This window comes from Marmota flaviventris, chromosome 2, assembly GCF_047511675.1.
Source record: "Marmota flaviventris isolate mMarFla1 chromosome 2, mMarFla1.hap1, whole genome shotgun sequence".
NCBI lineage: Eukaryota > Metazoa > Chordata > Mammalia > Rodentia > Sciuridae > Marmota > Marmota flaviventris.
The window spans coordinates 71,643,741-71,658,471 of record NC_092499.1 but is presented as its reverse complement, the minus strand read 5'-3'; the positions used below and the strand labels follow the sequence as shown (position 1 = coordinate 71,658,471).

Below are 14,731 nucleotides of genomic sequence, written 5' to 3'. Positions count from 1 at the left end.
AGCATAGTCCAGGGACAGCCATCCACTACTGTTCTCTCTTCCCAATCACACCCAAGGGGCAGCACACAAAATGGGCCTGTGTCCCTGGTCTGGCAGATGCCTGCCCCCAGTCCTCTGGGAAAGTACCCTGTCTCAGCTCCCAGCAAAACAACCCCCACCTTTGCCCTGGGCCAGTGGGTGGGGCTGCTGTTGGCAGAACCCTGGTGACTTAGGACACCCAGGTTCACCGTCAGTGTGGTTCCAGGTAGGAGCTCCAACTTCCCGGAAAGGTTGTTCCCTTCCAGTGATCTATGGAGCCAGAGTGAGCTAATCTTTTTTTTTTTTTCCTTTTCTCCTCTTTCTCTCCCTCCCAGAACAAATGGGCTTCACATCATTTGTGGGCACTATGGTCTAAGATGACAAAGACAAAGAGGCTCCAGTTGTCTCTTCTCCTCCCTGCACCTGCTGTCGGGGGTTGGGAGGGGTGGCTGTTGGTCATTAGCCGTATGCATTCTTCTGGCACCTTCAGTACTTTATATGGTTCCTGGGTCACAGTACCAGCCATGGTGCTCTTGTTAGGGCTTTGGTAGTTGCCCCTCTGAAATAAACCTGATTTAAAACTACAAGGTCAAATTTTCTTTCCTTCCTTTCTCCACTCCCTTCTTTCCTTCCTTCCAACACTCCGTCTTATCTTGATTTCTTGCCACCAGACTCTAGTGTGTTAGAGCTTCCTTCCATAGGAGTAGATCAGCTACAAAGTAGCCAATGCCTTGACCCACTTTGTTTGTGTTATACAATGAAGGTCCTTGAACTTTTTTCAAAGTCATCTCTTTGCTCCAAGAAAATGAGAAAGTGGCCACTCACCTCTCTGTGTTCAGTACAGGGTGCCCTGCATTGTTCTTGTGTTACATTAAAGCAATGGTGTCCTTGGGGTCTGGGCGGTGGCGGAGAAACAGCCAAGATAGAGTGGGAAGGGTTCACCCAGCTTTGCCAGCTGTGAAAGCCAGGGGTTCTTGGCCAAGAACTTTAACTCACTCAAAGACCCAGGGAGTACTTGGGCAGTTATCAGGTAGATAACTATGGAAAAATCATAGGCAGGACACCTTGACCAATCCCCCAGTGAGTCAAGGCCCCTTCCCTCCTGCCATTCACTCGTGATGAGGAGGAAGAGTGGTAGCTCACACCAAACCTCCCCAATCTCACCCATGGCAGACCCTTGGCATTCTCCTCAGAGAAATGATGTAAGCCAGGCTGCTTATGTTTCAGCTCCACATGTGGCAGCCAGCAGTAGGAGATGTCAGGACCCTGGGATGCCAGGGATGCTTCTCTGAGTTTGCCAGGCTGCTGCACATGGCTGCCATCTCACTGGTCTTCTGGGGCCTCCCAGATCTGTGTATGCTCAAGTCTGCACTGAGCCTGTGGATGCTTTGGGCCTCATGACAGTGGCAGAGGAGAGAATGGCTGTAGTGGTGGTTGTAGCAGTCCTTTCTCTTGGAGAGATGGCACATTGTGGGCAATTGGGACTGTGTGTTACCACTATGGAGTGCTTACTGTCAGGTACTGTGCTGAGTGCTTGGCATCTTCTCATTGAATCCTCTCAAAACCTGTCAGGAACACATCATCATTTGACTTTTACAGAAGAGCTAACTGGACTTTTGGAAGGTTAACTGAGATCATACCACTGGTAATTGGGAGAGCTTAAAGTTGGACATGTGATTTCAATGCTTATGTGCTCAGTAAGGGAATTATACTGCCTCCTTCCAAGACAGTAGTTGTGAATCCAGATATTTAAGGGGCACTAAGTGAATTAGTAAAAATTTCAAACAGCAGTTAAATCCAGGCCATTTAGATAAAACAATTTAATTTTTCCCAGAATATGGTTTGGGACAAAACAGAAATACCACCAACCCTTCCAATTCCTGGCACCTGTCTAAGGCAGCCACCAACGGTGAATGGTTTCCTCTGCTCCCAAAAGGCTCCAAATACACCTCTCAGCTCACCTGGATTGACATGGCTGTGATGAGGGCTTGACAGCAGGATCCCAAAGACATAGGCATCTTTTCAGGAGGGGTGTCATTATTCTGCGACCACATGTAGATTTTCTGATTAATCGGCATTATAGCCACATGAGATATTATACCTATTTTGCAGAGGGGAAAAGTAAAGTTTCCAGAATTTGCATGACTTGTCCAAGGTCATATAACCAGTAAATGTCAGAACTAGGGTTTGTACACAGATGGCCTAACTCTGGTTTTCCACCCCATGATACTTTCCTTAAGACATAGATTATCTGACTCTTCTCCGGTCTATTTTCTTAAACACCATAATATATTTTGGCCATGTTTCTATATGAATAAATATATATCTAAAGCATCATTTTAATGATTGAACCAATAATGGAGTGAGGATATAAATGGTAGAGTACAATTTCTTCTACTTAATAGACAATCTTGTTGCTTTTGCCTTTGTAAAATGAGGATAATAGTAATAATACCCATCAAGTGACACTGGAAAACTTAAATAATTCATGTAAATATGATTTTTAAATAATGACAGTTCATATAAATGTAAGTCATCTGATTATTGTTACTGCTAATTATATGCCAGGAGGAGATGCCTTAATGGAGCAGTGCAGATACAAAAACAATGTTAGATGGATGGACTCACTTAATGGAAATTTACTTATGACTTGTGCTTTATTTAAAATATGTTTTTAAATGCAAAATTTACATTTAAAAACCCAACCCTGGCTTTCCTTTTCCTTTGGAATTAAGTATACATTTTGGACTCTGGCTCTGCATCCTCTATAATACGACCTGATCTGTGTAGCCTAACTACCATGATGCAACCCTAGCAAGGGTCTCTTCACCCAACCTACACTTCCTCTCACGATCCTTCTCCATATCACCTTCCTGTGTGTTCATCCCTCATCCTTGTCTAGTCCCCTCTTCTGAGTCCCCCTCTTCCTAAGGTTCACATTCTGTGTCCTCATCAGCAACATTCTGTCAACAATACTGTTTGAATGGAACCTTGCAGAGCCATTAGTCAAGGCCAGCAGCCTTGGAAGTTGTTCTTTTGCATGGTTTGGGGCGTCCCTCTTTTGTGGAGAACCCTGACTTCAAGAGCCTTGACCTAGGATGGTTAAGTGTTGATTTTGCCCAAGTCCCACAGCTTGAAATGGAACTACTGCTATCTTTGCCCTGCCTAGAAGTCTTCTGTATTTCCTTCTCAGCTGAAGTATAAGTTCTGGGAGGAGGGGAGCCATTTGTTGAGTGAGTTTATAGCCACTCTCTCTTCTGACCTTACTGTGTTACGTGATTTGTCCCCTCTGAAACTCATGTTGAATCTTGACTTTCAATGTCACAATGTTAAGAAGTAGTGGGACCTTTGAGAGGTGTTCAAGTCACCAGTGATCTTTTTTCATGCAGAGAATAATGCTGTCTTGTGGGGGTTCTTATTCTTGTGGGACTGTATTAGTTACCATGAGAAGGGGTTGTTCCACACCAAGGTTGTTTCTCCTCTTTTGCTGCATTTGCACGTGCTGCTGTCATGTGATGCCATCAGTGATGCTGGGCTGTAGCATGAGGACCTTGCCAGATGTGGCCAGTGACCTTGAGCTTCTCAGCTTCCAGAACTGTGAGTTAAGTAAATCTCTTTTAAAATAAATTACCCAATCTCTAGTAGTCTGTTATAGCTACAGAAAATGGACAAAGACAGGTGTGGAGAGAGTAGAGGTTCCATAGATGATGGCATGATGGTTATCAGTTTGAGATGGGTTGGAGTATGTCACTAGGAAAGACACCATTAGCATCTCCAAAATCCATCTCTCCAGGGCTCTGCCACAGTCCGAGACAGAGACAGTTGGCCATGACTGTCAGTCCTTGAGCCAAAGGCATCAGAGCTTCAGACTGACACCCAGGCTGCAAGGTGTCTGATGCAGCCCCTGGCATGTGCCTAACTGTTTGGGATCCTTCTGCTAGAGAACTGGGAGACCAAGTCTTCTCCATGCCATTAGTTCTTCAATTGAATGAAACCTGTTAGACCAGGACTTGGCAAACTTTCTCCAGAAAGGCCAGATGGTAAATATTTTAGGCTTTGCAGGCCATATGATCTCTGTTGCAACTACTCAACTCTGTCATTATAGTACAAAGGCAGCCACAGACATTATGTAAACAAACGAGTGTGGTTGTGTTCCGATAAAACTTTATTTATAGACATAGCAGTTTGAATTTCACATTATTTTAATATGACAAAATAGTATTCTTTTGGTATTTTTAACCATTACAAACATAAAAACCATTCTTAGCTCATGGACTAGTTTGCCAACCTCTGGGTTAGGCCCATGAGGGAAGCATTTTCTTTTTCTTTATGAATGTGCTTCTCAGATAACTCACATCTAGGTCACTCTGGGGTGGGGAAGGTGACTGTTAAAGGTGCAGGGTCTTGGGCCCTACTCCAGCCTGCTGAGCTAGATTGCTAGAGGAACATCCCAGAAGCCTGCTGTGTTAGTAGACTAGGTGATTATAATGCATAGCAATGTGAAAGCCATTTTAACTAAAAGAAAACCAAGATCTCTCTTAGAGAAGCTTTTAAATTTTTTGTGGAAAAATGAAGCCAATCAATGAAACAATTGCTTCCTACCTGAGCAGGTTCCTTAAGGATAGTTCTAAAGCCACTTTTTTCCCCTACTGTTTATAAGTTATTTCAATCTTCCTTAGTCTCTGAGTGCTATGTTTTCCCAGAGAAAACCCAGTGGGCAACCCAAGCCCTTCTCAGGCAGATATTGTGGATTGCTCATTCTGAGCTCACTTAGCTACTTTTCTTCTAGCTACAAGCACCCCAGTTTTATTCTGGCTCCAACTATAAGCAAGGTGATCCTGTCACAGTGCTGCACTGGTAAATGCTTATCATTTGGATCTTCAGGAAACAAAACCAAACCTTGATATGTAGTATTTGACAATCCCTGTGGTGTAAACAGTCCAACAATGGCCACTTTAAAGCCACCACCATGAGGTCACTAAGGCAGGACTGGGAAGAGATGTTCACTATCAGCTTTCTCCAGCTAGCATGTGCTGGCTCCAGTCTGACACTGCCCTATTGCCACTCAGAGATAAAGAGTCAATCATGGTGATCCCATCCCACTGCCAGTAATTGACTTTTGAACAGAAAATGTTCAGGAGTGGGACTGAGACACTTTAAGAAAAGATTCTTTATCAATGAAGGAATGAATGACTCTCTTCTTCCACTGCCATTATTGACTGTAATGTGGTACTGGCTGGCGTATCTTGTGATCATGGAGGCAGCTGGCCTGAGGACAACTGCACATACCTCGGAGTGCAGAACGGAGGTGGGGAAAGCTCTGAATGAACCAGCTTTGCAGCCCTATATATTAGGACTTTTGCTTTGTATTCAGAAAAACCTTCAGATTGTTCAAGCTGGTTTATGGGGGGTTTCTATTACATGCAGCAGAAACTTTGCTTCTAATGTACCTTCTGATCTGTTATATCTTCAGCATCTTATCATGACAGATGTGGCATACCACGGCAAGGACTCAGAGACAGTGGTCTACAAGCCAGCTTTTCAGGGTTCATTATCTTTTCCATGTGGTGCCCTCCAAAGCCCACTTCCCTGCAAGATGCCATCCACTTTTGGCCTCACCTACCTGGTTCCGCTGTTGCTGACTCAAGTGATGTAGGGCCTTATCAGGGCTTCGGCTACAGTGTGTGTGGCTGAAGTTTAAATGAATTTCATCAGCATGATTAAATACTTATTACATGAGTCAAACATACGGGCTTCATTAAGAGAGTGAACTCGCAGGAACCTCCTCTTCTGTTTATACAACCCATCTGGACTCTCAGATTACTTTAAAGAAATGGGATAATGGAGTTTGATATGACAGCCAGACCATCTTTCAGCATAATACTCTCAGAGGAAACTCATCTTCCATTTCTAACTCTGGCCTCCATACTCTTGGGTGCAGAGGGTTTTTTTTTTTCCCATCTGCTTCTGGCCTCCGTGAAAGTCTGACATGGTGCTGAAATTGAGTCTTTACTTGTAACTTGCCAGGACATGACAGACATACTTTTCCCGTTGAAGCATGGAACATTGTCTAAAGTCATTTGCGAGCACGAACCTTGGGATTTTTATGAGAAGGGCACACCTTGAAAGCAAAATAAAGGACAGGGTTTAATTAACTTACTGGGCCTCTGTTAGTCGTTATTAGAAGCTCTTTATCAAATTAAAGGCCTGCCAGGAAGGCAGCTGAGCACTGAGAAGCAGTGACGTGTGTTAAGTGCCAAAGTGGGTTTTAATTGGCTGTTTAAATGAGGGAAAGCTCCCTGCAGTTTGACAGACATACATAGCGGGATATGTGCAAACACACACGCGCACACACATACACACACATATGAAGCCCCAGGAAGTCTGGAAATCACAGGAATCACATTTTTTGGAAAGCTGACATCCCCCACATGGAACAATGAGCCTACCAAGAAAGTAGCCCTACATGATGTGGCATTCTATGCTCAAGAAATGCCATAGTTATGATTTCTGATAATAATAAATAAGAGCAATGTAGCCCTGAATTTTTTAACGAATTTATGTATTTATTCTAATTAGGTATAGGTGACAGCAGAATGTCTTTTGATTCATTGTAAACAACGACAGCACAACTTAGCCCTGAGTTTTTTTTGCTGCCAAATTTATGTTGTATGTGGTTGAGCTGACTTGCCAAAGTCTCTTACTCTTGAATGAAGTTGGGGGTTTGGTTTTGTCTTTTGTGTCTATCAAGCCATTAACATATAAGATGGGAACGTGAATACCTACCCCGAAGGAATGTTATAAGAGATTTACACAATGCTCCTAATAGTGCCCAGCACATACTGACTGCCCAATAAGTGGTAGTCATTTTCACCAAAATGTTTTCTACTATTTAAAAAGATTATCAGAAATTATTTATTCTTAATAGCCCAATTAGGTTTTGAGGCATTGTAGCATGGTGGCTAATAGCACAGTCTTTGGAGTCTGATTTGGTAAAGATTTGTGTGCTGACTTTACCTTATCAAGTGGCCTCTCTGAGCCTTAGGCTCCTTTTCTATAAAATGGAATAAAACATATCTACTTTATAAAGTAGTAGGAAAATTAATGGCCATGCCTGAAAAGAGCTTAGCTATGTGTGCACATAATGGGTGCAGCCATCAATATGCTTACTAGGGAAGTGTCTGTGTCCCTTGATAAGAGAAGGGGAGACTTAATTATAAGGTGACCATGTGACAGGCCCCAAGGACACCCTACCTTTTCACATAGGCTACTAGCCAAAATTCACTGAATTAACACTTTGGTGAAACTTACGAGTCTTACCAATGGACTGTGGCAAGGACAGAACTTTTAGAGTTTGGGGACACTTTCAAGACACATGGAGAGATGGCCCAAGGAGAGCTCTGCTGTCAGTCTTTTGTGGTGCTCACAATAAATCTGAGGCTTCCAGGTGCTCTGAATATGAACATGTTAGCCCCAGGACACAGCTGGAATGAGTAGCCAGGCCTCAGTTTCCAGACTGCGGCTTAGTTCCCTGAGAAAGTTTCTTGTCAGGATTGAATTTTCAAGTGGTAGGAAAAGAAAGGACTCTAAAATGACTTTTAAAAAAACATTTGCCTGAGTAGGCAGGTTGAAAAAAAATTCTTTTTTTTTTTTTTTTTTATTGGTACTCTGAGCTTGCTATTTAAAAGAAGTTTCAATTACACTTCTTACTGTAAGATCAAGATCATCTTCACAAAGATGATGTGCAGTAGCTACTGTAACTACCTGCCTGCTAGCAGCCTCACAGTTTGGTGCAAAGTTAGCTGGGGAGGAAAGGGAAAGGAGTCATGTGACTAGAAAGGTTGGGGGTCATTAGAGCTCCTTTGGAGAAGGTTAGAGATATGAAAAGAACTTCAGCCTACCGCTGGTGGTAAGGAACTTCAAATACAGGCTCGTGGGTCCTTGGAGCCATTTTGAATCGGGGGATGTTTTCATAAAGGCTGCAAAAACAAACGTTCCTGGTTGAAGGCATGTGGCTACGTGCATTCAAACACACACCCTCTGTTCCAACAACACTGCGACCCTGAGCACTCCCGGATGCATCGGTGAGGAAGAGAACAAACTCCTTCATTTCCCTCGATCCTTGCAGAGGGCTTGGAGGGACAGCTCTCACTCAATTTTCCAGCCCAGCAAGGCTTTGAACATGAAACACAAGTGTCCCAGGGCTCTTACAAATGAGCCACAGCAGGCCAAGTCAGGGCCTGGATTCATGGGCTGCCGGGGGGTTAATATCTCTGGCAATTACACAGAAGAAAAAGCCCGCATTCTTCTTCATTCTGCCTGTTTCACACATCTTTGGCAGCTGGGCTTCCCAATGCTTCATTTAGGCCAATGTCCGTGAAGGAATGGATCAGCAGGAGCGGGCCATCGGGCAGCCATTTTAAGCCCTTGGCCTCGGTCCCTGCTCCCCGCGCTCTGGAGAGACAGACAGGCCTTTGTGTGCCTGGAGCCGGCTAAGCCAGGATGTGACTGTGCGCTGGAATCTGACCTTTCATGGGCTCCAGCACCTGTCAGAAAAACGAACAAGCTTGGGGTGTTTTTTCCGCTCTGGACTTAAATGCCAGTTTTGTGACTCCCTCACAGTGGAACGGGGCCAAGGCGGTTGTGGTCGACTCGGGCTCTCTGAGGAGCAAGCCTGAGACACAAGTGATGGACGGCCCTGCGTTTCTGAGACCTGGCCAGCCCTCGGCTCAGGATGAATTCAAGCCGAGCGGAGGACTCCAGGGCTCTGAATTAGGAACCTGGAGCAGATCAAAGCAACCATATCCCCCTGGCATCCTCTACTCTGTGTGTGTGTGTGTGTGTGTGTGTTCAGCATTGGAAAAAAGATGGTCGCAATGACCCTGATAGAGGTGACCCTCTGTCAGGTCTGGGATTTATGGAACAATTTTAGCACACCCCCTTTTGGGGGTGAATCTGAATATATTGGTCAAACTTGGGTTGGTCTCTGTGGCTTATGATCCTATGACCTCAGTCAACTGACTTAAGATCTCTGAAATTTCTCAGCTATTCAATGGGGATAAAAACACCTAACTCCAGAGGTGGATTAAATGAGACAATATATACAAAGCACCAAGCATCTTGCCTAAGCACCTTGGAGGTACTTAAGTCAATAGCCACCTTTTTCTCTTCCCTGCTTCAGTGTGTGCTTGGGTAGGAGGAGAGATGGAGGTGCCAGTCACTATTGATATTTGATTGCCCCGATCCTGACCACAGAAGGGGGACAGGCCAAACCATCAGTAGCTTCAAGTATAGGACAACCACTTTTCTTCCAAATGCATCCAGAGTATGGCATTCAGGGCTTCTTGGTGGCCTGGCCATCAGTCAGGGCTGGCCTAGCTGCCTGAAGGGCTTTAATGTGGACTGGTGGTTGGTACACTCCTGAACTCTGAACAAGTTCAGAACCCTAAAGGTAAAGGGAAACTAACACAAGTCAGTCATCCAGCCCAAGGAATTTATCCCTTTGGGGTGAATATGGCCACTCTGACTATGTGCTTGGCTCTGAGGATCTTGTATCTCTCACCTCATTTTATAGATTAGCCATCCAGCACTGAGAAGTGGCAGCTGGAATGGAAGAAGGTGTCTACAACCTGACCCAGAGCTAGAGATGTGCAGATGTCAAGAAAAAAGAAAGTCTATAATATGTCAAAATATACCCTACTGTCATGTATATCTAAAAACAACAAATTAAAAAAATATATATCTAAAATCCAACCATCATTCTCAAGGCTACTGATAATTTTAAAATACAGATATCTTTTATATCAAATCTGGTTTTTAAATAAACAATTATATCTGAAGTGAAATTTCTATTTCTTCATCACATCTCATAAAAATGTCTGGATAGAGTTTTACCAATTTGGGGAGCATGCGTTTAGGGTGGCGTGACAAAATGCAGTCTATCCCATGGTACATCTCAGAAAGAGAAGCATCCTCTGTGAAGAATGAAACCAAAACTTAGATGAGGTATCTGTGACTGTTCCTGGGGAGGACTGGCCTTAGAACTAAGACATTGGCCTGATGAAACAAATCATGGTGTGTGAGCCCCCAGTTCAATGCAGTTGGTGATTAGCAACAAGCTGTGAAGTTGGCTCCAGGTTTATTTATTTGACTGTTCTGAAGAATACAGATGAGGCCAGTTGGTAAACACAAAGAGCCAGACTCTACTACCTCTATTTAATTTAATTTTAAAAGATATTGTTACTTTAAGTCTAGATTATACATTTTGTCCCCCTTTTGTTACTGGTATTTGAAACATAGTTTCTATTTCCCTTTAACTGAATCCTACTTAATTCTTATCAAGGATTCCTATGTAAGGAAGCTTCTTCTTGTCCCCATTTCCCAGATGAGGAAACAGGCTTGAGGAGGTCCCAAATCCTTTACCAGAATAGCATGCTGGCTTTTCTTGTGGGTTTTTTTTTTTTTAATGTCATTGATTTACTATGAATTTATTCAGATGGTCATAATTTGATTTTGTTGACATAAAGAGTTACTTTAATCAATTAAATTGCATGCTGACAATACATTTCTCTATACCTCTCAAAAATGTCTCTGGGTTTAAAAATTTAAATGAAACTTTTAAAAAGCTCTAAATTAGATTTTCACTGGTAAGCATGTTATCTGATCATGTTATTATTTGATGTTTGATAAATACTCGTGGCTACTGTTTGGTGCTCGGTTGGACAGTTAAAAGGTGCCTTTTTTAGTCTTAATCTGAAATATATTAAGGAGGGTCAGCCAAGCCGAGGCGGGCTTAGCTAAAGGTTTTTTGCATTGGTCACAGTTTTGACTTATAGATCATCAATTAGTTGCAGATGTCGACAGTAATATGGAGTGTAGGAAGGGTCAGGAGAACACTTCGTTCCCATTTGAAAGGAATTTAGAACTTAAAAAAAAATACCCTGTTAATTCTGAGCTGCCAACATATACTCATTTATGTATGGATATAATCACTGGAAAAACAATCAAATATTTGGAAATAGAAGAGCATAATTCTATAGGCTTTATAATGTAATTCAGTAAAAAGTTGGGTTTTTAAGAACAATCATTAACAACATGGAGAATAATAAGAATCATCTTCACATTCCTTTCATCTCTATAACTCAACAAATGTTTTCGTAATTGCAACAATTAATCACATACACATGATAATGATATAATGAGATGCACGGCAATGCTCAGAGCAGAGGACCAAGGACTCTGTTGTTTATTTTGGATTTAATCTTCACACTCACTCTCTGAGTTAGGTTCCTCATTTGCTCCACTTAGAGAAGAAGAAAGTGGAAGGTCAAGGAGGGCAGGGCCAAGACCTCCAAGTGGCCTGGGCTCCTCCCCCCTGTATGCTGCTATCTCCCTCACTGGGCCGTGCTGGGCATGAGGCACCATGCCAGTCACTGGAGGATCCACATTTGGGAAAGACGATATCAACTCTCTAGGAGCCAAGGATTTAGAAAGGGCTGAGATGCAGATACTAGAATTTGTAGAAGGAAGGGTGTAGGGAAGTCCAAGAAGTCCACTATGAAAGGAAGGCAGGGAGAGTGGCTTCTGGATCTCACTGACCTCCATAGGTCCACAGCCATGGCCACCTGCTATCTCTGGGCCCAAGGTCTACTTCTTACCCCTTGAGTTAAGAATGGTTTCTATATCTCAAGAAGATTTTATATTTTAAAGAGGTTTTATGTTTTTTAAAGGTTTAAAAGTGCTTTAATTTCTAAAAGATTTATATTTTTAAAAGGAGGAGGAAGAAATAAAGATGACAAAGAAGAAGAGAAAGACATGTGGCAGAGACAGTATGCGGCCTGCAAAGCCTAAAATATTTTCTGTCTAGCCCTTGACAAAATTTTTGCCAATCTCTGTCTAGATCAGTGTTAATAGAAATATAATTGTGCCATATATGTAATTTAAACTTTTCTAGTAGCCACATTAATTAAGTAAAAAGAAATAGGTAAATTTAACCACAATAATGTATTATATTTAAGCAGAATATTCAAAATAGTATCATTCTAATGTGTAATCCATGTAAAAATTAATGAAACAGTCAACATTCCATTTTTTATACCAACCCTTAGAAACCTGACTAGTAGTTCGACACAGCACATCTGAGTTTGGACAAGCTGCATTTTAAGTACTTAAAAGCCACATGTGAGAAGTGGCCACTGGATTGTACAGTGAGTGCTTTGACGCTGATGAATAGATGAGATTTCAATGTGAAGAGCTGAATAATAATTGGGCATAGTTTCTAATAGGACTTCACCACCTCAGCACAACTGACACTTTGAGCAGCATGTTTGGATATTAGGTGTTCCACAAAAGCTCAGGTGTGAGACAATGCAAGAAAGTTTAGAGGTGAAATGATTAGGTTATTAGAGATTTAACCTAATCCTGCATTAATCCTCTGATAAGAATAAACTGGGTGGTAACCGTAGGCAGTAGGGTGTGGCTGGAAGAGGTGGGTCATTGGGCATGTGCCTTTTGGGTATATATTTTGTCCCTGGTGAGTAGAACTGTCTCTTTGCTTCCTGATTGTCATGTCCTGGACTACTTTCCTTCTCCACACCCTTCTGCCATGATGTGCTGACTCATCTCAAGCCCAGAGCAATGGATTCGGCCATCTTTTGGACTAAGACTTCCAAAACTGTGAGCACTAAATCAACTTTTCCTCCTCTACATTGTTCTTGTCCAGTGTTTTGGTCACAGCAGTGAAAACACTGACTAAAATACTGCATAACTGCTATGGGGGTGTCCTGGGCACTGTAGGATGTTTAACAGTATCCCTGGACTCTTCCCAGTAGCATCACCTGCCTCAGCATAGCGAAAGCATCTCCAGACATGGCCAATGTATCCTGAGGAACAGGATCACCTTTGCCAGGAACCCACTGGCCTACAGTGTGGAAAAGCTGTGTCTGGGAGTATACCTGGAATCGCATAGAAAATGCCCTCCAGGTTACCCAGTTAGATGAAAGAAGGGTAATTGAAGGAGAATAATGAGTTTGGTATAAAAAGCTGAGGCTAGCTCTCAGGCAAAAGCACTTGAACTTCATTCCCTCTGCAGTGATAGCCATCAAAGAGTTTTGTGCAAAGGAATGGAATTAGCCAATTTGCAAATTAAAAACATTTTTTTTCTATCTTTGAAAAACTAGATTCTTTCTCTCCTTTTTCTTACTGGCATAGATAGATTTTTCCCCCCTTAAAGAAAAGCATCATTTAAAGAACCAGTGCCCCCACCCTGTGTCTGGGTGTTTTGGGGTGGTTTTTATTAAATTCCAGGAGAGGGCTGGGTTTCCAAAGCAATCAGCCAGCCCCTTGGTGAGCAGGCTCCCTGCCATTTAGCTGACATTCCACCCTGCAGGAGCTGAGGAGAGAGGAAAATCAACAGTGAGCAGGCAGAGCAACTGTAGTTATGCTGTTGGAATTTCCAGTGGGGGCCTCTTGTGTTACAGTGGGGCAGTCACCAGAGGTGGAGGCAGCCTGATAAGGGCTTCAAGGTCTCACAGTGGCTAAATAGTTTGGTTTGCTCCAACTCTGACATCTAAGGGTAATACAATTTTCTAGCTTCAATAAGAGCAGTGATAATAAATTGGAATATGTATAGGTATTCCCAGTTATTCAAATGATAACACACTGTGAAGGAAGTGAGTGCATTGTAGATGACTATATAGATTTGTTATTTTAGGGTGAACTATGGGGCTGTTTGTCCAGCTCTGGGGGATATTCTCCTTTTGTCCCCTGGATCCATTCTGCCTTTCTCCACCCTGCTCTGTGCCCTGGGAGGTTGACCTTTATGGACTACACTGGCTGGGCTCTCTTGCCCTGTAGTTTCCTGTTGGATGCACTGAAAGGGAGGCCCAGCAGGAGGTCAGGGGCAGAGAGAATGAGGCTGGGGTACTTACTCCCCATCTCTCCCTGCTGGGGTGTGGGTTGGAGTAGCTGCACTCCTTACTGAAGACCACAGCTCCTACAATGACAGGTCTCACCAGATTCCTAAAACCACTTTCTCTTCTTGCCCTTTCAGGCCTGGGGATGGGAAAGGCCACAGTGCTGTTGTTAGCCCTGGGGTGCTTCCTCATCCCTAGTGGTTTTACCCATATCTCTGTAAATCATCTGTTAATGAACTCTCTTCAGTCACCCATTTTGAATGTGCCTTCTGCTCCCTGCCAGGACCCAAGTGACATCCCAGCTCTCTCGCTTTTACTTCAGAGAATCTTTCTTGACCATCCAATAATCAACAAGGAAAATGAAAGCAATGCTAGAGTTAGCAGGCCTTTGAAGTCAATGTATTAACTCTATTTAGAGCCAGAGGAAGAAGGGCATGGAATTTTTCTAGATTTTCTAGGGTTACCAAGTAAGTTAGTATACAGGGACTTTAATGATAAAATCCACACACTTAGTTTTCTTCCAGAGAGGAATGTATGTAATGCTCAATTCAATGTTTTTCTTTCTGGAATGTGTAACGATAATAATGGGAAAGGAACTTGGGGAAAGTGTCAGAGAAAATCACATGGGTATTTTCCTTTCCTTATGTGTGGATTGTTTGAAAGAATCCAAACCCCAGCTCAAGCTACAATGTCTGAACCAGACTCGTCAGCTGTCAACAGGTCGGCCCTGTAATTGGCCATCAGCAGAGGGAAATGTGTACTTTCATCTTCCCTCTGCTCTCAGGCTGGTTCTACCCCAT

General features: G+C 43.0%; 1 long non-coding RNA gene across 2 annotated transcripts; it reads left to right on the top strand.

Annotated features, from left to right (window-relative positions):
* Positions 1-227: 227 nt before the first annotated feature.
* On the top strand, positions 228-9,779 carry LOC139704175 (uncharacterized). Of its 2 annotated transcripts, none has more exons than XR_011706216.1 (3): positions 228-301; positions 3,544-3,615; positions 9,593-9,779. It is a non-coding gene; the product is annotated as an uncharacterized lncRNA (long non-coding RNA). The 2 variants fall into 2 exon arrangements; XR_011706217.1 differs by lacking the exon at positions 9,593-9,779 and adding an exon at positions 5,492-7,044.
* Positions 9,780-14,731: the final 4,952 nt, after the last annotated feature.